The following is a 23,079-nucleotide window of genomic DNA, read 5'->3' on the forward strand; positions in this document are numbered from 1 at the left end:
AACTCCCAGCTCGCTGAAATATGTTCATTTGCTGAAAACCAACAAAACCACGAAAAGTTCTTGTATTTGAAGATAAAATCTTTTTGCTTTGAAGAAGAAAGATCTAGCTGACTGAAATAAGTTCATTAGATGAAAACCAACAAAAATTGACAAGAACCACGAAAATTTCTTGTATTTTAAGATAAAATCTTACTCTATTAAGGAAAAAACTTCCAGCTCGCTGAAATATGTTCATTTGCTGAAAACCATCAAAACCACGAAAAGTTCTTGTATTTGAAGATAAAATCTTTTTGCTTTGAAGAAGAAAGATCTGGCTGACTGAAATATGTTCATGAGATGAAAACGAACAAAAATTGACAAGAACCACGATAAGTTCTTGTATTTTAAGATAAAATCTTACGCTATTAAAGAAAAAACTTCTTGCTCGCTGAAATCTGTTCATTTGCTGAAAACTTACAAAACCACGAAAAGTTCTTGTATTTGAAGATAAAATCTTTTTGCTTTGAAGAAGAAAGATCTAGCTGACTGAAATAAGTTCATTTGATGAAAACCAACAAAAATTGACAAGAACCACGAAAAGTTCTTGTATTTTAAGATAAAATCTTACTCTATTAAGGAAAAAACTTCCAGCTCGCTGAAATATGTTCATTTGCTGAAAACCATCAAAACCACGAAAAGTTCTTGTATTTGAAGATAAAATCTTTTTGCTTTGAAGAAGAAAGATCTAGCTGACTGAAATAAGTTCATTCGATGAAAACGAACAAAAATTGACAAGAACCACGAAAAGTTCTTGTATTTTAAGATAAAATCTTACGCTATTAAAGAAAAAACTTCTTGCTCGCTGAAATCTGTTCATTTGCTAAAAACCTACAAAACCACGAAAAGTTCTTGTATTTGAAGATAAAATCTTTTTGCTTTGAAGAAGAAAGATCTGGCTGACTGAAATAAGTTCATTAGATGAAAACCAACAAAAATTGACAAGAACCACGAAAAGTTCTTGTATTTTTAGATAAAATCTTACGCTATTAAAGAAAAAACTTCCAGCTCGCTGAAATCTGTTCATTTGCTGAAAACCAACAAAACCACAAAAAGTTCTTGTATTTGAAGATAAAATCTTTTTGCTTTGACGAAGAAAGTTCCAGCTGACTGAAAAAAGTTCATTGGATGAAAACCAACAAAAATTGACAAGAACCACGAAAAGTTCTTGTATTTTAAGATAAAATCTTACTCTATTAAGGAAAAAACTTCCAGCTCGCTGAAATATGTTCATTTGCTGAAAACCATCAAAACCACGAAAAGTTCTTGTATTTGAAGATAAAATCTTTTTGCTTTGAAGAAGAAAGATCGAGCTGACTGAAATAACTTCATGAGATGAAAACGAACAAAAATTGACAAGAACCACGAAAAGTTCTTGTATTTTAAGATAAAATCTTACGCTATTAAAGAAAAAACTTCTTGCTCGCTGAAATCTGTTCATTTGCTGAAAACCAACAAAACCACGAAAAGTTCTTGTATTTGAAGATAAAATCTTTTTGCTTTGAAGAAGAAAGATCTAGCTGACTGAAATAAGTTTATGAGATGAAAACCAACAAAAATTGACAAGAACCACGAAAAGTTCTTGTATTTTAAGATAAAATCTTACGCGATTAAGGAAAAAACTTCCAGCTCGCTGAAATATGTTCATTTGCTGAAAACCATCAAAACCACGAAAAGTTCTTGTATTTTAAGATAAAATCTTTTTGCTTCGAAGAAGAAAGATCTGGCTGACTGAAATAAGTTGATTGGATGAAAACCAACAAAAATTGACAAGAAACACGAAAAGTTCTTGTATTTTAAGATAAAATCTTACGCTATTAAAGAAAAAACTTCTTGCTCGCTGAAATCTGTTCATTTGCTGCAAACCAACAAAACCACGAAAAGTTCTTGTATTTGAAGATAAAATCTTTTTGCTTTGAAGAAGAAAGATCTGGCTGACTGAAATAAGTTCATTAGATGAAAACCAACAAAAATTGACATGAACCACGAAAAGTTCTTGTATTTTAAGATAAAATCTTATGCGATTAAGGAAAAAACTTCCAGCTCGCTGAAATATGTTCATTTGCTGAAAACCATCAAAACCACGAAAAGTTCTTGTATTTGAAGATAAAATCTTTTTGCTTTGAAGAAGAAAGATCTAGCTGACTGAAATAACTTCATTCGATGAAAACCAACAAAAATTGACAAGAACCACGAAAAGTTCTTGTATTTTAAGATAAAATCTTACGCTATTAAAGAAAAAACTTCTTGCTCGCTGAAATATGTTCATTTGCTGAAAACCAACAAAACCACGAAAAGTTCTTGTATTTGAAGATGAAATCTTTTTGCTTTGAAGAAGAAAGATCTAGCTGACTGAAATAAGTTCATTCGATGAAAACCAACAAAAATTGACAAGAACCACGAAAAGTTATTGTATTTTAAGATAAAATCTTACGCTATTAAGGAAAAAACTCCCAGCTCGCTGAAATCTGTTCATTTGCTGAAAACCAACAAAACCACGAAAAGTTCTTGTATTTGAAGATAAAATCTTTTCACTTCGAAGAAGAAAGATCTAGCTGACTGAAATAAGTTCATTCGATGAAAACCAACAAAAATTGACAAGAACCACGAAAAGTTCTTGTATTTTAAGATAAAATCTTACTCTATTAAGGAAAAAACTTCCAGCTCACTGAAATATGTTCATTTGCTGAAAACCATCAAAACCACGAAAAGTTTTTGTATTTGAAGATAAAATCTTTTTGCTTTGAAGAAGAAAGATCTAGCTGACTGAAATAACTTCATTCGATGAAAACGAAGAAAAATTGACAAGAACAACGAAAAGTTCTTGTATTTTAAGATAAAATCTTACGCTATTAAAGAAAAAACTTCTTGCTCGCTGAAATATGTTCATTTGCTGAAAACCAACAAAACCATGAAAAGTTCTTGTATTTGAAGATAAAATCTTTTTGCTTTGAAGAAGAAAGATCGAGCTGACTGAAATAAGTTCATGAGATGAAAACCAACAAAAATTGACAAGAACCACGAAAAGTTCTTGTATTTTAAGATAAAATCTTACTCTATTAAGGAAAAAACTTCCAGCTCACTGAAATATGTTCATTTGCTGAAAACCATCAAAACCACGAAAAGTTTTTGTATTTGAAGATAAAATCTTTTTGCTTTGAAGAAGAAAGATCGAGCTGACTGAAATAACTTCATTCGATGAAAACGAAGAAAAATTGACAAGAACAACGAAAAGTTCTTGTATTTTAAGATAAAATCTTACGCTATTAAAGAAAAAACTTCTTGCTCGCTGAAATATGTTCATTTGCTGAAAACCAACAAAACCATGAAAAGTTCTTGTATTTGAAGATAAAATCTTTTTGCTTTGAAGAAGAAAGATCGAGCTGACTGAAATAAGTTCATGAGATGAAAACCAACAAAAATTGACAAGAACCACGAAAAGTTCTTGTATTTTAAGATAAAATCTTACTCTATTAAGGAAAAAACTTCCAGCTCGCTGAAATATGTTCATTTGCTGAAAACCATCAAAACCACGAAAAGTTCTTGTATTTGAAGATAAAATCTTTTTGCTTTGAAGAAGAAAGATCTGGCTGACTGAAATAAGTTCATGAGATGAAAACCAACAAAAATTGACAAGAACCACGAAAAGTTCTTGTATTTTAAGATAAAATCTTACGCTATCAAAGAAAAAACTCCCAGCTCGCTGAAATATGTTCATTTGCTGAAAACCAACAAAACCACGAAAAGTTATTGTATTTGAAGATAGAATCTTTTTGCTTTGAAGAAGAAAGATCTAGCTGACTGAAATAAGTTCATTAGATGAAAACCAACAAAAATTGACAAGAAGCACGAAAATTTCTTGTATTTTAAGATAAAATCTTACTCTATTAAGGAAAAAACTTCCAGCTCGCTGAAATATGTTCATTTGCTGAAAACCATCAAAACCACGAAAAGTTCTTGTATTTGAAGATAAAATCTTTTTGCTTTGAAGAAGAAAGATCTAGCTGACTGAAATAAGTTCATTAGATGAAAACCAACAAAAATTGACAAGAACCACGAAAAGTTCTTGTATTTTAAGATAAAATCTTACTCTATTAAGGAAAAAACTTCCAGCTCGCTGAAATATGTTCATTTGCTGAAAACCATCAAAACCACGAAAAGTTCTTGTATTTGAAGATAAAATCTTTTTGCTTTGAAGAAGAAAGATCTAGCTGACTGAAATATGTTCATTAGATGAAAACGAACAAAAATTGACAAGAACCACGATAAGTTCTTGTATTTTAAGATAAAATCTTACGCTATTAAAGAAAAAACTTCTTGCTCGCTGAAATCTGTTCATTTGCTGAAAACTTACAAAACCACGAAAAGTTCTTGTATTTGAAGATAAAATCTTTTTGCTTTGAAGAAGAAAGATCTAGCTGACTGAAATAAGTTCATTAGATGTAAACCAACAAAAATTGACAAGAACCACGAAAAGTTCTTGTATTTTAAGATAAAATCTTACTCTATTAAGGAAAAAACTTCCAGCTCGCTGAAATATGTTCATTTGCTGAAAACCATCAAAACCACGAAAACTTCTTGTATTTGAAGATAAAATCTTTTTGCTTTGAAGAAGAAAGATCGAGCTGACTGAAATAAGTTCATTTGATGAAAACCAACAAAAATTGACAAGAACCACGAAAAGTTCTTGTATTTTAAGATAAAATCTTACTCTATTAAGGAAAAAACTTCCAGCTCGCTGAAATATGTTCATTTGCTGAAAACCATCAAAACCATGAAAAGTTCTTGTATTTGAAGATAAAATCTTTTTGCTTTGAAGAAGAAAGATCTAGCTGAATGAAATAACTTCATTCGATGAAAACGAACAAAAATTGACAAGAACCACGAAAAGTTCTTGTATTTTAAGATAAAATCTTACGCTATTAAAGAAAAAACTTCTTGCTCGCTGAAATCTGTTCATTTGCTGAAAACCTACAAAACCACGAAAAGTTATTGTATTTGAAGATAAAATCTTTTTGCTTTGAAGAAGAAAGATCTGGCTGACTGAAATAAGTTCATTAGATGAAAACCAACAAAAATTGACAAGAATCACGAAAAGTTCTTGTATTTTTAGATAAAATCTTACGCTATTAAAGAAAAAACTCCCAGCTCGCTGAAATCTGTTCATTTGCTGAAAACCAACAAAACCACAAAAAGTTCTTGTATTTGAAGATAAAATCTTTTTGCTTTGAAGAAGAAAGATCTAGCTGACTGAAATAAGTTCATGAGATGAAAACCAACAAAAATTGACAAGAACCACGAAAAGTTCTTGTATTTTAAGATAAAATCTTACGCGATTCAGGAAAAAACTTCCAGCTCGCTGAAATATGTTCATTTGCTGAAAACCATCAAAACCACGAAAAGTTCTTGTATTTTAAGATAAAATCTTTTTGCTTTGAAGAAGAAAGATCTAGCTGACTGAAATAACTTCATTCGATGAAAACGAAGAAAAATTGACAACAACCACGAAAAGTTCTTGTATTTTAAGATAAAATCTTACGCTATTAAAGAAAAAACTTCTTGCTCGCTGAAATATGTTCATTTGCTGAAAACCAACAAAACCACAAAAAGTTCTTGTGTTTGAAGATAAAACCTTTTTGCTTTGAAGAAGAAAGATCCAGCTGACTGAAATAAGTTCATCAGATGAAAACCAACAAAAATTGACAAGAACCACGAAAAGTTCTTGTATTTTAAGATAAAATCTTACGCTATTGAGGAAAAAACTCCCAGCTCGCTGAAATCTGTTCATTTGCTGAAAACCAACAAAACCACGAAAAGTTCTTGTATTTGAAGATAAAATCTTTTCGCTTTGAAGAAGAAAGATCTAGCTGACTGAAATAAGTTCATTCGATGAAAACCAACAAAAATTGACAAGAACCACGAAAGGTTCTTGTATTTTAAGATAAAATCATACGCTATTGAAGAAAAAACTCCCAGCTCACTGAAATATGTTCATTTGCTGCAAACCAACAAAACCACGAAAAGTTCTTGTGTTTGAAGATAAAATCTTTTTGCTTTGAAGAAGAAAGATCTAGCTGACTGAAATAAGTTCATTAGATGAAAACCAACAAAAATTGACAAGAACCACGAAAAGTTCTTGTATTTTAAGATAAAATCTTACACTATTAAGGAAAAAACTTCCAGCTCGCTGAAATATGTTCATTTGCTGAAAACCATCAAAACCACGAAACGTTCTTGTATTTAAAGATAAAATCTTTTTGCTTTGAAGAAGAAAGATCTAGCTGACTGAAATAACTTCATTCGATGAAAACGAAGAAAAATTGACAAGAACCACGAAAAGTTCTTGTATTTTAAGATAAAATCTTACGCTATTAATGAAAAAACTTCTTGCTCACTGAAATGTGTTCATTTGCTGAAAACCAACAAAACCACGAAAAGTTCTTGTATTTGAAGATAAAATCTTTTTGCTTTGAAGAAGAAAGATCTAGCTGACTGAAATAAGTTCATGAGATGAAAACCAACAAAAATTGACAAGAACCACGAAAAGTTCTTGTATTTTAAGATAAAATCTTACGCGATTAAGGAAAAAACTTCCAGCTCGCTGAAATATGTTCATTTGCTGAAAACCATCAAAACCACGAAAAGTTCTTGTATTTGAAGATAAAATCTTTTTGCTTTGAAGAAGAAAGATCTAGCTGACTGAAATAACTTCATTCGATGAAAACGAAGAAAAATTGACAAGAACCACGAAAAGTTCTTGTATTTTAAGATAAAATCTTACGCTATTAAAGAAAAAACTTCTTGCTCGCTGAGATATGTTCATTTGCTGAAAACCAACAAAACCACAAAAAGTTCTTGTGTTTGAAGATAAAATCTTTTTGCTTTGAAGAAGAAAGATCTAGCTGACTGAAATAAGTTCATTGGATGAAAACCAACAAAAATTGACAAGAACCACGAAAAGTTCTTGTATTTTAATATAAAATCTTACGCTATTAAAGAAAAAACTTCTTGCTCGCTGAAATCTGTTTATTTGCTGAAAACCAACAAAACCACGAAAAGTTCTTGTATTTGAAGATAAAATCTTTTTGCTTTGAAGAAGAAAGATCTAGCTGACTGAAATAAGTTCATTAGATGAAAACCAACAAAAATTGACAAGAACCACGAAAAGTTCTTGTATTTTAAGATAAAATCTTACGCTATTAAGGAAAAAACTCCCAGCTCGCTGAAATCTGTTCATTTGCTGAAAACCAACAAAACCACGAAAAGTTCTTGTATTTGAAGATAAAATCTTTTCGCTTTGAAGAAGAAAGATCTAGCTGACTGAAATAAGTTCATTCGATGAAAACCAACAAAAATTGACAAGAACCACGAAAGGTTCTTGTATTTTAAGATAAAATCATACGCTATTAAAGAAAAAACTCCCAGCTCACTGAAATATGTTCATTTGCTGAAAACCAACAAAACCACGAAAAGTTCTTCTATTTGAAGATAAAATCTTTTTGCTTTGAAGAAGAAAGATCGAGCTGACTGAAATAAGTTCATTGGATGAAAACCAACAAAAATTGACAAGAACCACGAAAAGTTCTTGTATTTTAAGATAAAATCTTACTCTATTAAGGAAAAAACTTCCAGCTCACTGAAATATGTTCATTTGCTGAAAACCATCAAAACCACGAAAAGTTTTTGTATTTGAAGATAAAATCTTTTTGCTTTGAAGAAGAAAGATCTAGCTGACTGAAATAACTTCATTCGATGAAAACGAAGAAAAATTGACAAGAACAACGAAAAGTTCTTGTATTTTAAGATAAAATCTTACGCTATTAAAGAAAAAACTTCTTGCTCGCTGAAATCTGTTCATTTGCTGAAAACCAACAAAACCACGAAAAGTTCTTGTATTTGAAGATAAAATCTTTTTGCTTTGAAGAAGAAAGATCGAGCTGACTGAAATAAGTTCATGAGATGAAAACCAACAAAAATTGACAAGAACCACGAAAAGTTCTTGTATTTTAAGATAAAATCTTATGCGATTAAGGAAAAAACTTCCAGCTCGCTGAAATATGTTCATTTGCTGAAAACCATCAAAACCACGAAAAGTTCTTGTATTTGAAGATAAAATCTTTTTGCTTTGAAGAAGAAAGATCTGGCTGACTGAAATAAGTTCATGAGATGAAAACCAACAAAAATTGACAAGAACCACGAAAAGTTCTTGTATTTTAAGATAAAATCTTACGCTATCAAAGAAAAAACTCCCAGCTCGCTGAAATATGTTCATTTGCTGAAAACCAACAAAACCACGAAAAGTTCTTGTATTTGAAGATAAAATCTTTTTGCTTTGAAGAAGAAAGATCTAGCTGACTGAAATAAGTTCATTAGATGAAAACCAACAAAAATTGACAAGAACCACGAAAATTTCTTGTATTTTAAGATAAAATCTTACTCTATTAAGGAAAAAACTTCCAGCTCGCTGAAATATGTTCATTTGCTGAAAACCATCAAAACCACGAAAAGTTCTTGTATTTGAAGATAAAATCTTTTTGCTTTGAAGAAGAAAGATCTGGCTGACTGAAATATGTTCATGAGATGAAAACGAACAAAAATTGACAAGAACCACGATAAGTTCTTGTATTTTAAGATAAAATCTTACGCTATTAAAGAAAAAACTTCTTGCTCGCTGAAATCTGTTCATTTGCTGAAAACTTACAAAACCACGAAAAGTTCTTGTATTTGAAGATAAAATCTTTTTGCTTTGAAGAAGAAAGATCTAGCTGACTGAAATAAGTTCATTTGATGAAAACCAACAAAAATTGACAAGAACCACGAAAAGTTCTTGTATTTTAAGATAAAATCTTACTCTATTAAGGAAAAAACTTCCAGCTCGCTGAAATATGTTCATTTGCTGAAAACCATCAAAACCACGAAAAGTTCTTGTATTTGAAGATAAAATCTTTTTGCTTTGAAGAAGAAAGATCTAGCTGACTGAAATAAGTTCATTCGATGAAAACGAACAAAAATTGACAAGAACCACGAAAAGTTCTTGTATTTTAAGATAAAATCTTACGCTATTAAAGAAAAAACTTCTTGCTCGCTGAAATCTGTTCATTTGCTAAAAACCTACAAAACCACGAAAAGTTCTTGTATTTGAAGATAAAATCTTTTTGCTTTGAAGAAGAAAGATCTGGCTGACTGAAATAAGTTCATTAGATGAAAACCAACAAAAATTGACAAGAACCACGAAAAGTTCTTGTATTTTTAGATAAAATCTTACGCTATTAAAGAAAAAACTTCCAGCTCGCTGAAATCTGTTCATTTGCTGAAAACCAACAAAACCACAAAAAGTTCTTGTATTTGAAGATAAAATCTTTTTGCTTTGACGAAGAAAGTTCCAGCTGACTGAAAAAAGTTCATTGGATGAAAACCAACAAAAATTGACAAGAACCACGAAAAGTTCTTGTATTTTAAGATAAAATCTTACTCTATTAAGGAAAAAACTTCCAGCTCGCTGAAATATGTTCATTTGCTGAAAACCATCAAAACCACGAAAAGTTCTTGTATTTGAAGATAAAATCTTTTTGCTTTGAAGAAGAAAGATCGAGCTGACTGAAATAACTTCATGAGATGAAAACGAACAAAAATTGACAAGAACCACGAAAAGTTCTTGTATTTTAAGATAAAATCTTACGCTATTAAAGAAAAAACTTCTTGCTCGCTGAAATCTGTTCATTTGCTGAAAACCAACAAAACCACGAAAAGTTCTTGTATTTGAAGATAAAATCTTTTTGCTTTGAAGAAGAAAGATCTAGCTGACTGAAATAAGTTCATTCGATGAAAACCAACAAAAATTGACAAGAACCACGAAAAGTTCTTGTATTTTAAGATAAAATCTTACGCTATTAAGGAATAAACTCCCAGCTCGCTGAAATCTGTTCATTTGCTGAAAACCAACAAAACCACGAAAAGTTCTTGTATTTGAAGATAAAATCTTTTTGCTTTGAAGAAGAAAGATCTAGCTGACTGAAATAAGTTTATGAGATGAAAACCAACAAAAATTGACAAGAACCACGAAAAGTTCTTGTATTTTAAGATAAAATCTTACGCGATTAAGGAAAAAACTTCCAGCTCGCTGAAATATGTTCATTTGCTGAAAACCATCAAAACCACGAAAAGTTCTTGTATTTTAAGATAAAATCTTTTTGCTTCGAAGAAGAAAGATCTGGCTGACTGAAATAAGTTGATTGGATGAAAACCAACAAAAATTGACAAGAAACACGAAAAGTTCTTGTATTTTAAGATAAAATCTTACGCTATTAAAGAAAAAACTTCTTGCTCGCTGAAATCTGTTCATTTGCTGCAAACCAACAAAACCACGAAAAGTTCTTTTATTTGAAGATAAAATCTTTTTGCTTTGAAGAAGAAAGATCTAGCTGACTGAAATAAGTTCATGAGATGAAAACCAACAAAAATTGACAAGAACCACGAAAAGTTGTTGTATTTTAAGATAAAATCTTACGCTATTAAGGAAAAAACTCCCAGCTCGCTGAAATATGTTTATTTGCTGAAAACCAACAAAACCACGAAAAGTTCTTGTATTTGAAGATAAAATCTTTTTGCTTTGAAGAAGAAAGATCTGGCTGACTGAAATAACTTCATTCGATGAAAACGAAGAAAAATTGACAAGAACCACGAAAAGTTCTTGTATTTTAAGATAAAATCTTATGCTATTAAAGAAAAAACTTCTTGCTCGCTGAAATATGTTCATTTGCTGAAAACCAACAAAACCACGAAAAGTTCTTGTATTTGAAGATAAAATCTTTTTGCTTTGAAGAAGAAAGATCCAGCTGACTGAAATAAGTTCATCAGATGAAAACCAACAAAAATTGACAAGAACCACGAAAAGTTCTTGTATTTTAAGATAAAATCTTACTCTATTAAGGAAAAAACTTCCAGCTCGCTGAAATATGTTCATTTGCTGAAAACCATCAAAACCACGAAAAGTTCTTGTATTTGAAGATAAAATCTTTTTGCTTTGAAGAAGAAAGATCTAGCTGACTGAAATAAGTTCATTAGATGAAAACGAACAAAAATTGACAAGAACCACGAAAAGTTCTTGTATTTTAAGATAAAATCTTACGCTATTAAAGAAAAAACTTCTTGCTCGCTGAAATCTGTTCATTTGCTGAAAACCTACAAAACCACGAAAAGTTCTTGTATTTGAAGATAAAATCTTTTTGCTTTGAAGAAGAAAGATCTAGCTGACTGAAATAAGTTCATTAGATGAAAACCAACAAAAATTGACAAGAACCACGAAAAGTTCTTGTATTTTTAGATAAAATCTTACGCTATTAAAGAAAAAACTCCCAGCTCGCTGAAATCTGTTCATTTGCTGAAAACCAACAAAACCACAAAAAGTTCTTGTATTTGAAGATAAAATCTTTTTGCTTTGACGAAGAAAGATCCAGCTGACTGATATAAGTTCATTGGATGAAAACCAACAAAAATTGACAAGAACCACGAAAAGTTCTTGTATTTTAAGATAAAATCTTACGCTATTAAAGAAAAAACTTCTTGCTCGCTGAAATCTGTTCATTTGCTGAAAACCAACAAAACCACGAAAAGTTCTTGTATTTGAAGATAAAATCTTTTTGCTTTGAAGAAGAAAGATCTAGCTGACTGAAATAAGTTCATGAGATGAAAACCAACAAAAATTGACAAGAACCACGAAAAGTTCTTGTATTTTAAGATAAAATCTTACGCGATTAAGGAAAAAACTTCCAGCTCGCTGAAATATGTTCATTTGCTGAAAACCATCAAAACCACGAAAAGTTCTTGTATTTTAAGATAAAATCTTTTTGCTTCGAAGAAGAAAGATCTGGCTGACTGAAATAAGTTGATTGGATGAAAACCAACAAAAATTGACAAGAAACACGAAAAGTTCTTGTATTTTAAGAAAAAATCTGACGCTATTAAAGAAAAAACTTCTTGCTCGCTGAAATCTGTTCATTTGCTGCAAACCAACAAAACCACGAAAAGTTCTTTTATTTGAAGATAAAATCTTTTTGCTTTGAAGAAGAAAGATCTAGCTGACTGAAATAAGTTCATGAGATGAAAACCAACAAAAATTGACAAGAACCACGAAAAGTTCTTGTATTTTTAGATAAAATCTTACGCTATTAAAGAAAAAACTCCCAGCTCGCTGAAATCTGTTCATTTGCTGAAAACCAACAAAACCACAAAAAGTTCTTGTATTTGAAGATAAAATCTTTTTGCTTTGACGAAGAAAGATCCAGCTGACTGATATAAGTTCATTGGATGAAAACCAACAAAAATTGACAAGAACCACGAAAAGTTCTTGTATTTTAAGATAAAATCTTACGCTATTAAAGAAAAAACTTCTTGCTCGCTGAAATCTGTTCATTTGCTGAAAACCAACAAAACCACGAAAAGTTCTTGTATTTGAAGATAAAATCTTTTTGCTTTGAAGAAGAAAGATCTAGCTGACTGAAATAAGTTCATGAGATGAAAACCAACAAAAATTGACAAGAACCACGAAAAGTTCTTGTATTTTAAGATAAAATCTTACGCGATTAAGGAAAAAACTTCCAGCTCGCTGAAATATGTTCATTTGCTGAAAACCATCAAAACCACGAAAAGTTCTTGTATTTTAAGACAAAATCTTTTTGCTTCGAAGAAGAAAGATCTGGCTGACTGAAATAAGTTGATTGGATGAAAACCAACAAAAATTGACAAGAAACACGAAAAGTTCTTGTATTTTAAGAAAAAATCTGACGCTATTAAAGAAAAAACTTCTTGCTCGCTGAAATCTGTTCATTTGCTGCAAACCAACAAAACCACGAAAAGTTCTTTTATTTGAAGATAAAATCTTTTTGCTTTGAAGAAGAAAGATCTAGCTGACTGAAATAAGTTCATGAGATGAAAACCAACAAAAATTGACAAGAACCACGAAAAGTTCTTGTATTTTAAGATAAAATCTTGCGCTATTCAGGAAAAAACTCCCAGCTCGCTGAAATATGTTTATTTGCTGAAAACCAACAAAACCACGAAAAGTTCTTGTATTTGAAGATAAAATCTTTTTGCTTTGAAGAAGAAAGATCTGGCTGACTGAAATAACTTCATTCGATGAAAACGAAGAAAAATTGACAAGAACCACGAAAAGTTCTTGTATTTTAAGATAAAATCTTATGCTATTAAAGAAAAAACTTCTTGCTCGCTGAAATATGTTCATTTGCTGAAAACCAACAAAACCACGAAAAGTTCTTGTATTTGAAGATAAAATCTTTTTGCTTTGAAGAAGAAAGATCCAGCTGACTGAAATAAGTTCATTAGATGAAAACCAACAAAAATTGACAAGAACCACGAAAAGTTCTTGTATTTTAAGATAAAATCTTACTCTATTAAGGAAAAAACTTCCAGCTCGCTGAAATATGTTCATTTGCTGAAAACCATCAAAACCACGAAAAGTTCTTGTATTTGAAGATAAAATCTTTTTGCTTTGAAGAAGAAAGATCTGGCTGACTGAAATAACTTCATTCGATGAAAACGAAGAAAAATTGACAAGAACCACGAAAAGTTCTTGTATTTTAAGATAAAATCTTATGCTATTAAAGAAAAAACTTCTTGCTCGCTGAAATATGTTCATTTGCTGAAAACCAACAAAACCACGAAAAGTTCTTGTATTTGAAGATAAAATCTTTTTGCTTTGAAGAAGAAAGATCCAGCTGACTGAAATAAGTTCATTAGATGAAAACCAACAAAAATTGACAAGAACCACGAAAAGTTCTTGTATTTTAAGATAAAATCTTACTCTATTAAGGAAAAAACTTCCAGCTCGCTGAAATATGTTCATTTGCTGAAAACCATCAAAACCACGAAAAGTTCTTGTATTTGAAGATAAAATCTTTTTGCTTTGAAGAAGAAAGATCCAGCTGACTGAAATAAGTTCATTAGATGAAAACGAACAAAAATTGACAAGTACCACGAAAAGTTCTTGTATTTTAAGATAAAATCTTACGCTATTAAAGAAAAAACTTCTTGCTCGCTGAAATCTGTTCATTTGCTGAAAACCTACAAAACCACGAAAAGTTCTTGTATTTGAAGATAAAATCTTTTTGCTTTGAAGAAGAAAGATCTAGCTGACTGAAATAAGTTCATTAGATGAAAACCAACAAAAATTGACAAGAACCACGAAAAGTTCTTGTATTTTTAGATAAAATCTTACGCTATTAAAGAAAAAACTCCCAGCTCGTTGAAATCTGTTCATTTGCTGAAAACCAACAAAACCACAAAAAGTTCTTGTATTTGAAGATAAAATCTTTTTGCTTTGACGAAGAAAGATCCAGCTGACTGATATAAGTTCATTGGATGAAAACCAACAAAAATTGACAAGAACCACGAAAAGTTCTTGTATTTTAAGATAAAATCTTACGCTATGAAAGAAAAAACTTCTTGCTCGCTGAAATATGTTAATTTGCTGAAAACCAACAAAACCACGAAAAGTTCTTGTGTTTGAAGATAAAATCTTTTTGCTTTGAAGAAGAAAGATCTAGCTGACTGAAATAAGTTCATTAGATGAAAACCAACAAAAATTGACAAGAACCACGAAAAGTTCTTGTATTTTAAGATAAAATCTTACGCTATTAAGGAAAAAACTTCCAGCTCGCTGAAATATGTTCATTTGCTGAAAACCATCAAAACCACGAAAAGTTCTTGTATTTGAAGATAAAATCTTTTTGCTTTGAAGAAGAAAGATCTGGCTGACTGAAATAAGTTCATTAGATGAAAACGAACAAAAATTGACAAGAACCACGAAAAGTTCTTGTATTTTAAGATAAAATCTTACGCTATTAAAGAAAAAACTTCTTGCTCGCTGAAATCTGTTCATTTGCTGAAAACCAACGAAACCACGAAAAGTTCTTGTATTTGAAGATAAAATCTTTTTGCTTTGAAGAAGAAAGATCTAGCTGACTGAAATAAGTTCATGAGATGAAAACCAACAAAAATTGACAAGAACCACGAAAAGTTCTTGTATTTTAAGATAAAATCTTACGCGATTAAGGAAAAAACTTCCAGCTCGCTGAAATATGTTCATTTGCTGAAAACCATCAAAACCACGAAAAGTTCTTGTATTTTAAGATAAAATCTTTTTGCTTCGAAGAAGAAAGATCTGGCTGACTGAAATAAGTTGATTGGATGAAAACCAACAAAAATTGACAAGAACCACGAAAAGTTCTTGTATTTTAAGATAAAATCTTACGCTATTAAAGAAAAAACTTCTTGCTCGCTGAAATCTGTTCATTTGCTGAAAACCAACAAAACCACGAAAAGTTCTTTTATTTGAAGATAAAATCTTTTTGCTTTGAAGAAGAAAGATCTAGCTGACTGAAATAAGTTCATGAGATGAAAACCAACAAAAATTGACAAGAACCACGAAAAGTTCTTGTATTTTAAGATAAAATCTTGCGCTATTCAGGAAAAAACTCCCAGCTCGCTGAAATATGTTTATTTGCTGAAAACCAACAAAACCACGAAAAGTTCTTGTATTTGAAGATAAAATCTTTTTGCTTTGAAGAAGAAAGATCTGGCTGACTGAAATAACTTCATTCGATGAAAACGAAGAAAAATTGACAAGAACCACGAAAAGTTCTTGTATTTTAAGATAAAATCTTATGCTATTAAAGAAAAAACTTCTTGCTCGCTGAAATATGTTCATTTGCTGAAAACCAACAAAACCACGAAAAGTTCTTGTATTTGAAGATAAAATCTTTTTGCTTTGAAGAAGAAAGATCCAGCTGACTGATATAAGTTCATTAGATGAAAACCAACAAAAATTGACAAGAACCACGAAAAGTTCTTGTATTTTAAGATAAAATCTTACTCTATTAAGGAAAAAACTTCCAGCTCGCTGAAATATGTTCATTTGCTGAAAACCATCAAAACCACGAAAAGTTCTTGTATTTGAAGATAAAATCTTTTTGCTTTGAAGAAGAAAGATCTGGCTGACTGAAATAACTTCATTCGATGAAAACGAAGAAAAATTGACAAGAACCACGAAAAGTTCTTGTATTTTAAGATAAAATCTTATGCTATTAAAGAAAAAACTTCTTGCTCGCTGAAATATGTTCATTTGCTGAAAACCAACAAAACCACGAAAAGTTCTTGTATTTGAAGATAAAATCTTTTTGCTTTGAAGAAGAAAGATCCAGCTGACTGAAATAAGTTCATTAGATGAAAACCAACAAAAATTGACAAGAACCACGAAACGTTCTTGTATTTTAAGATAAAATCTTACTCTATTAAGGAAAAAACTTCCAGCTCGCTGAAATATGTTCATTTGCTGAAAACCATCAAAACCACGAAAAGTTCTTGTATTTGAAGATAAAATCTTTTTGCTTTGAAGAAGAAAGATCCAGCTGACTGAAATAAGTTCATTCGATGAAAACGAACAAAAATTGACAAGTACCACGAAAAGTTCTTGTATTTTAAGATAAAATCTTACGCTATTAAAGAAAAAACTTCTTGCTCGCTGAAATCTGTTCATTTTCTGAAAACCTACAAAACCACGAAAAGTTCTTGTATTTGAAGATAAAATCTTTTTGCTTTGAAGAAGAAAGATCTAGCTGACTGAAATAAGTTCATTAGATGAAAACCAACAAAAATTGACAAGAACCACGAAAAGTTCTTGTATTTTTAGATAAAATCTTACGCTATTCAAGAAAAAACTCCCAGCTCGTTGAAATCTGTTCATTTGCTGAAAACCAACAAAACCACAAAAAGTTCTTGTATTTGAAGATAAAATCTTTTTGCTTTGACGAAGAAAGATCCAGCTGACTGATATAAGTTCATTGGATGAAAACCAACAAAAATTGACAAGAACCACGAAAAGTTCTTGTATTTTAAGATAAAATCTTACTCTATTAAGGAAAAAACTTCCAGCTCGCTGAAATATGTTCATTTGCTGAAAACCATCAAAACCACGAAAAGTTCTTGTATTTGAAGATAAAATCTTTTTGCTTTGAAGAAGAAAGATCTAGCTGACTGAAATAAGTTCATTAGATGAAAACCAACAAAAATTGACAAGAACCACGAAAAGTTCTTGTATTTTAAGATAAAATCTTACTCTATTAAGGAAAAAACTTCCAGCTCGCTGAAATATGTTCATTTGCTGAAAACCATCAAAACCACGAAAAGTTCTTGTATTTGAAGATAAAATCTTTTTGCTTTGAAGAAGAAAGATCTAGCTGACTGAAATAAGTTCATTAGATGAAAACGAACAAAAATTGACAAGAACCACGAAAGGTTCTTGTATTTTAAGATAAAATCATACGCTATTAAAGAAAAAACTCCCAGCTCACTGAAATATGTTCATTTGCAGAAAACCAACAAAACCACGAAAAGTTCTTGTATTTGAAGATAAAATCTTTTTGCTTTGACGAAGAAAGATCCAGCTGACTGATATAAGTTCATTGGATGAAAACCAACAAAAATTGACAAGAACCACGAAAAGTTCTTGTATTTTAAGATAAAATCTTACTCTATTAAGGAAAAAACTTCCAGCTCGCTGAAATATGTTCATTTGCTGAAAACCATCAAAACCACGAAAAGTTCTTGTATTTGAAGATAAAATCTTTTTGCTTTGAAGAAGAAAGATCTAGCTGACTGAAATAAGTTCATTAGATGAAAACCAACAAAAATTGACAAGAACCACGAAAAGTTCTTGTATTTTAAGATAAAATCTTACTCTATTAAGGAAAAAACTTCCAGCTCGCTGAAATATGTTCATTTGCTGAAAACCATCAAAACCACGAAAAGTTCTTGTATTTGAAGATAAAATCTTTTTGCTTTGAAGAAGAAAGATCTAGCTGACTGAAATAAGTTCATTAGATGAAAACGAACAAAAATTGACAAGAACCACGAAAGGTTCTTGTATTTTAAGATAAAATCATACGCTATTAAAGAAAAAACTCCCAGCTCACTGAAATATGTTCATTTGCTGAAAACCAACAAAACCACGAAAAGTTCTTCTATTTGAAGATAAAATCTTTTTGCTTTGAAGAAGAAAGATCTAGCTGACTGAAATAAGTTCATGAGATGAAAACCAACAAAAATTGACAAGAACCACGAAAAGTTCTTGTATTTTAAGATAAAATCTTACGCTATCAAAGAAAAAACTCCCAGCTCGCTGAAATATGTTCATTTGCTGAAAACCAACAAAACCACGAAAAGTTCTTGTATTTTAAGATAAAATCTTTTTGCTTTGAAGAAGAAAGATCGAGCTGACTGAAATAAGTTCATTAGATGAAAACCAACAAAAATTGACAAGAACCACGAAAAGTTCTTGTATTTTAAGATAAAATCTTACGCTATGAAAGAAAAAACTTCTTGCTCGCTGAAATATGTTAATTTGCTGAAAACCAACAAAACCACGAAAAGTTCTTGTATTTGAAGATAAAATCTTTTTGCTTTGAAGAAGAAAGATCTAGCTGACTGAAATAAGTTCATTAGATGAAAACCAACAAAAATTGACAAGAACCACGAAAAGTTCTTGTATTTTAAGATAAAATCTTACGCTATTAAGGAAAAAACTTCCAGCTCGCTGAAATATGTTCATTTGCTGAAAACCATCAAAACCACGAAAAGTTCTTGTATTTGAAGATAAAATCTTTTTGCTTTGAAGAAGAAAGATCTAGCTGACTGAAATAACTTCATTCGATGAAAACAAATAAAAATTGACAAGAACCATGAAAAGTTCTTGTATTTTAAGATAAAATCTTACGCTATTAAAGAAAAAACTTCTTGCTCGCTGAAATCTGTTCATTTGCAGAAAACCAACAAAACCACGAAAAGTTCTTGTATTTGAAGATAAAATCTTTTTGCTTTGAAGAAGAAAGATCTAGCTGACTGAAATAAGTTCATTAGATGAAAACCAACAAAAATTGACAAGAACCACGAAAAGTTCTTGTATTTTAAGATAAAATCTGACGCTATTAAGGAATAAACTCCCAGCTCGCTGAAATCTGTTCATTTGCTGAAAACCAACAAAACCACGAAAAGTTCTTGTATTTGAAGATAAAATCTTTTTGCTTTGAAGAAGAAAGATCTAGCTGACTGAAATAAGTTCATCAGATGAAAACCAACAAAAATTGACAAGAACCACGAAAAGTTCTTGTATTTTAAGATAAAATCTTACGCTATTAAGGAAAAAACTCCCAGCTTGCTGAAATATGTTTATTTGCTGAAAACCAACAAAACCACGAAAAGTTCTTGTATTTGAAGATAAAATCTTTTTGCTTTGAAGAAGAAAGATCTGGCTGACTGAAATAACTTCATTCGATGAAAACGAAGAAAAATTGACAAGAACCACGAAAAGTTCTTGTATTTTAAGATAAAATCTTATGCTATTAAAGAAAAAACTTCTTGCTCGCTGAAATATGTTCATTTGCTGAAAACCAACAAAACCACGAAAAGTTCTTGTATTTGAAGATAAAATCTTTTTGCTTTGAAGAAGAAAGATCTAGCTGACTGAAATAAGTTCATTAGATGAAAACCAACAAAAATTGACAAGAACCACGAAAAGTTCTTGTATTTTAAGATAAAATCTTACGCTATGAAAGAAAAAACTTCTTGCTCGCTGAAATATGTTAATTTGCTGAAAACCAACAAAACCACGAAAAGTTCTTGTATTTGAAGATAAAATCTTTTTGCTTTGAAGAAGAAAGATCTAGCTGACTGAAATAAGTTCATTAGATGAAAACCAACAAAAATTGACAAGAACCACGAAAAGTTCTTGTATTTTAAGATAAAATCTTACGCTATTAAGGAAAAAACTTCCAGCTCGCTGAAATATGTTCATTTGCTGAAAACCATCAAAACCACGAAAAGTTCTTGTATTTGAAGATAAAATCTTTTTGCTTTGAAGAAGAAAGATCTAGCTGACTGAAATAACTTCATTCGATGAAAACAAAGAAAAATTGACAAGAACCATGAAAAGTTCTTGTATTTTAAGATAAAATCTTACGCTATTAAAGAAAAAACTTCTTGCTCGCTGAAATATGTTCATTTGCTGAAAACCAACAAAACCACGAAAAGTTCTTGTATTTGAAGATAAAATCTTTTTGCTTTGAAGAAGAAAGATCGAGCTGACTGAAATAAGTTCATGAGATGAAAACCAACAAAAATTGACAAGAACCACGAAAAGTTCTTGTATTTTAAGATAACATCTTACGCGATTAAGGAAAAAACTTCCAGCTCGCTGAAATATGTTCATTTGCTGAAAACCATCAAAACCACGAAAAGTTCTTGTATTTGAAGATAAAATCTTTTTGCTTTGAAGAAGAAAGATCTGGCTGACTGAAATAAGTTCATGAGATGAAAACCAACAAAAATTGACAAGAACCACGAAAAGTTCTTGTATTTTAAGATAAAATCTTACGCTATCAAAGAAAAAACTCCCAGCTCGCTGAAATATGTTCATTTGCTGAAAACCAACAAAACCACGAAAAGTTCTTGTATTTTAAGATAAAATCTTTTTGCTTTGAAGAAGAAAGATCTCGCTGACTGAAATAACTTCATTCGATGAAAACGAAGAAAAATTGACAAGAACCACGAAAAGTTCTTGTATTTTAAGATAGAATCTTACGCTAATAAAGAAAAAACTTCTTGCTCGCTGAAATATGTTCATTTGCTGAAAACCAACAAAACCACGAAAAGTTCTTGTATTTGAAGATAAAATCTTTTTGCTTTGAAGAAGAAAGATCTAGCTGACTGAAATAAGTTCATTAGATGAAAACCAACAAAAATTGACAAGAACCACGAAAAGTTCTTGTATTTTAAGATAAAATCTTACGCTATGAAAGAAAAAACTTCTTGCTCGCTGAAATCTGTTCATTTGCTGAAAACCTACAAAACCACGAAAAGTTCTTGTATTTGAAGATAAAATCTTTTTGCTTTGAAGAAGAAAGATCTAGCTGACTGAAATAAGTTCATTAGATGAAAACCAACAAAAATTGACAAGAACCACGAAAAGTTCTTGTATTTTCAGATAAAATCTTACGCTATTAAAGAAAAAACTCCCAGCTCGCTGAAATCTGTTCATTTGCTGAAAACCAACAAAACCACAAAAAGTTCTTGTATTTGAAGATAAAATCTTTTTGCTTTGACGAAGAAAGATCCAGCTGACTGATATAAGTTCATTGGATGAAAACCAACAAAAATTGACAAGAACCACGAAAAGTTCTTGTATTTTAAGATAAAATCTTACGCTATTAAAGAAAAAACTTCTTGCTCGCTGAAATCTGTTCATTTGCTGAAAACCAACAAAACCACGAAAAGTTCTTGTATTTGAAGATAAAATCTTTTTGCTTTGAAGAAGAAAGATCTAGCTGACTGAAATAAGTTCATGAGATGAAAACCAACAAAAATTGACAAGAACCACGAAAAGTTCTTGTATTTTAAGATAAAATCTTACGCGATTAAGGAAAAAACTTCCAGCTCGCTGAAATATGTTCATTTGCTGAAAACCATCAAAACCACGAAAAGTTCTTGTATTTTAAGATAAAATCTTTTTGCTTCGAAGAAGAAAGATCTGGCTGACTGAAATAAGTTGATTGGATGAAAACCAACAAAAATTGACAAGAAACACGAAAAGTTCTTGTATTTTAAGATAAAATCTTACGCTATTAAAGAAAAAACTTCTTGCTCGCTGAAATCTGTTCATTTGCTGCAAACCAACAAAACCACGAAAAGTTCTTTTATTTGAAGATAAAATCTTTTTGCTTTGAAGAAGAAAGATCTAGCTGACTGAAATAAGTTCATGAGATGAAAACCAACAAAAATTGACAAGAACCACGAAAAGTTCTTGTATTTTAAGATAAAATCTTGCGCTATTAAGGAAAAAACTCCCAGCTCGCTGAAATATGTTTATTTGCTGAAAACCAACAAAACCACGAAAAGTTCTTGTATTTGAAGATAAAATCTTTTTGCTTTGAAGAAGAAAGATCTGGCTGACTGAAATAACTTCATTCGATGAAAACGAAGAAAAATTGACAAGAACCACGAAAAGTTCTTGTATTTTAAGATAAAATCTTATGCTATTAAAGAAAAAACTTCTTGCTCGCTGAAATATGTTCATTTGCTGAAAACCAACAAAACCACGAGAAGTTCTTGTATTTGAAGATAAAATCTTTTTGCTTTGAAGAAGAAAGATCCAGCTGACTGAAATAAGTTCATGAGATGAAAACCAACAAAAATTGACAAGAACCACGAAAAGTTCTTGTATTTTAAGTTAAAATCTTACGCTATTAAGGAAAAAACTCCCAGCACGCTGAAATCTGTTCATTTGCTGAAAACCAACAAAACCACGAAAAGTTCTTGTATTTGAAGATAAAATCTTTTTGCTTTGAAGAAGAAAGATCCAGCTGACTGAAATAAGTTCATTAGATGAAAACCAACAAAAATTGAAAAGAACCACGAAAAGTTCTTGTATTTTAAGATAAAATCTTACGCTATTAAAGAAAAAACTCCCAGCTCGCTGAAATATGTTCATTTGCTGAAAACCAACAAAACCACGAAAAGTTCTTGTATTTGAAGATAAAATCTTTTTGCTTTGAAGAAGAAAGATCTAGCTGACTGAAATAAGTTCATTAGATGAAAACGAACAAAAATTGACAAGAACCACGAAAAGTTCTTGTATTTTAAGATAAAATCTTACGCTAATAAAGAAAAAACTTCTTGCTCGCTGAAATCTGTTCATTTGCTGAAAACCTACAAATCCATGAAAAGTTCTTGTATTTGAAGAGAAAATCTTTTTGCTTTGAAGAAGAAAGATCTAGCTGACTGAAATAAGTTCATTAGATGAAACCCAACAAAAATTGACAAGAACCACGAAAAGTTCTTGTATTTTAAGATAAAATCTTACGCTATTGAAGAAAAAACTCCCAGCTCGCTGAAATATGTTCATTTGCTGAAAACCAACAAAACCACGAAAAGTTCTTGTATTTGAAGATAAAATCTTTTTGCTTTGAAGAAGAAAGA

This window comes from Heptranchias perlo, chromosome 5 (assembly GCF_035084215.1).
Source record: "Heptranchias perlo isolate sHepPer1 chromosome 5, sHepPer1.hap1, whole genome shotgun sequence".
Lineage (NCBI taxonomy): Eukaryota > Metazoa > Chordata > Chondrichthyes > Hexanchiformes > Hexanchidae > Heptranchias > Heptranchias perlo.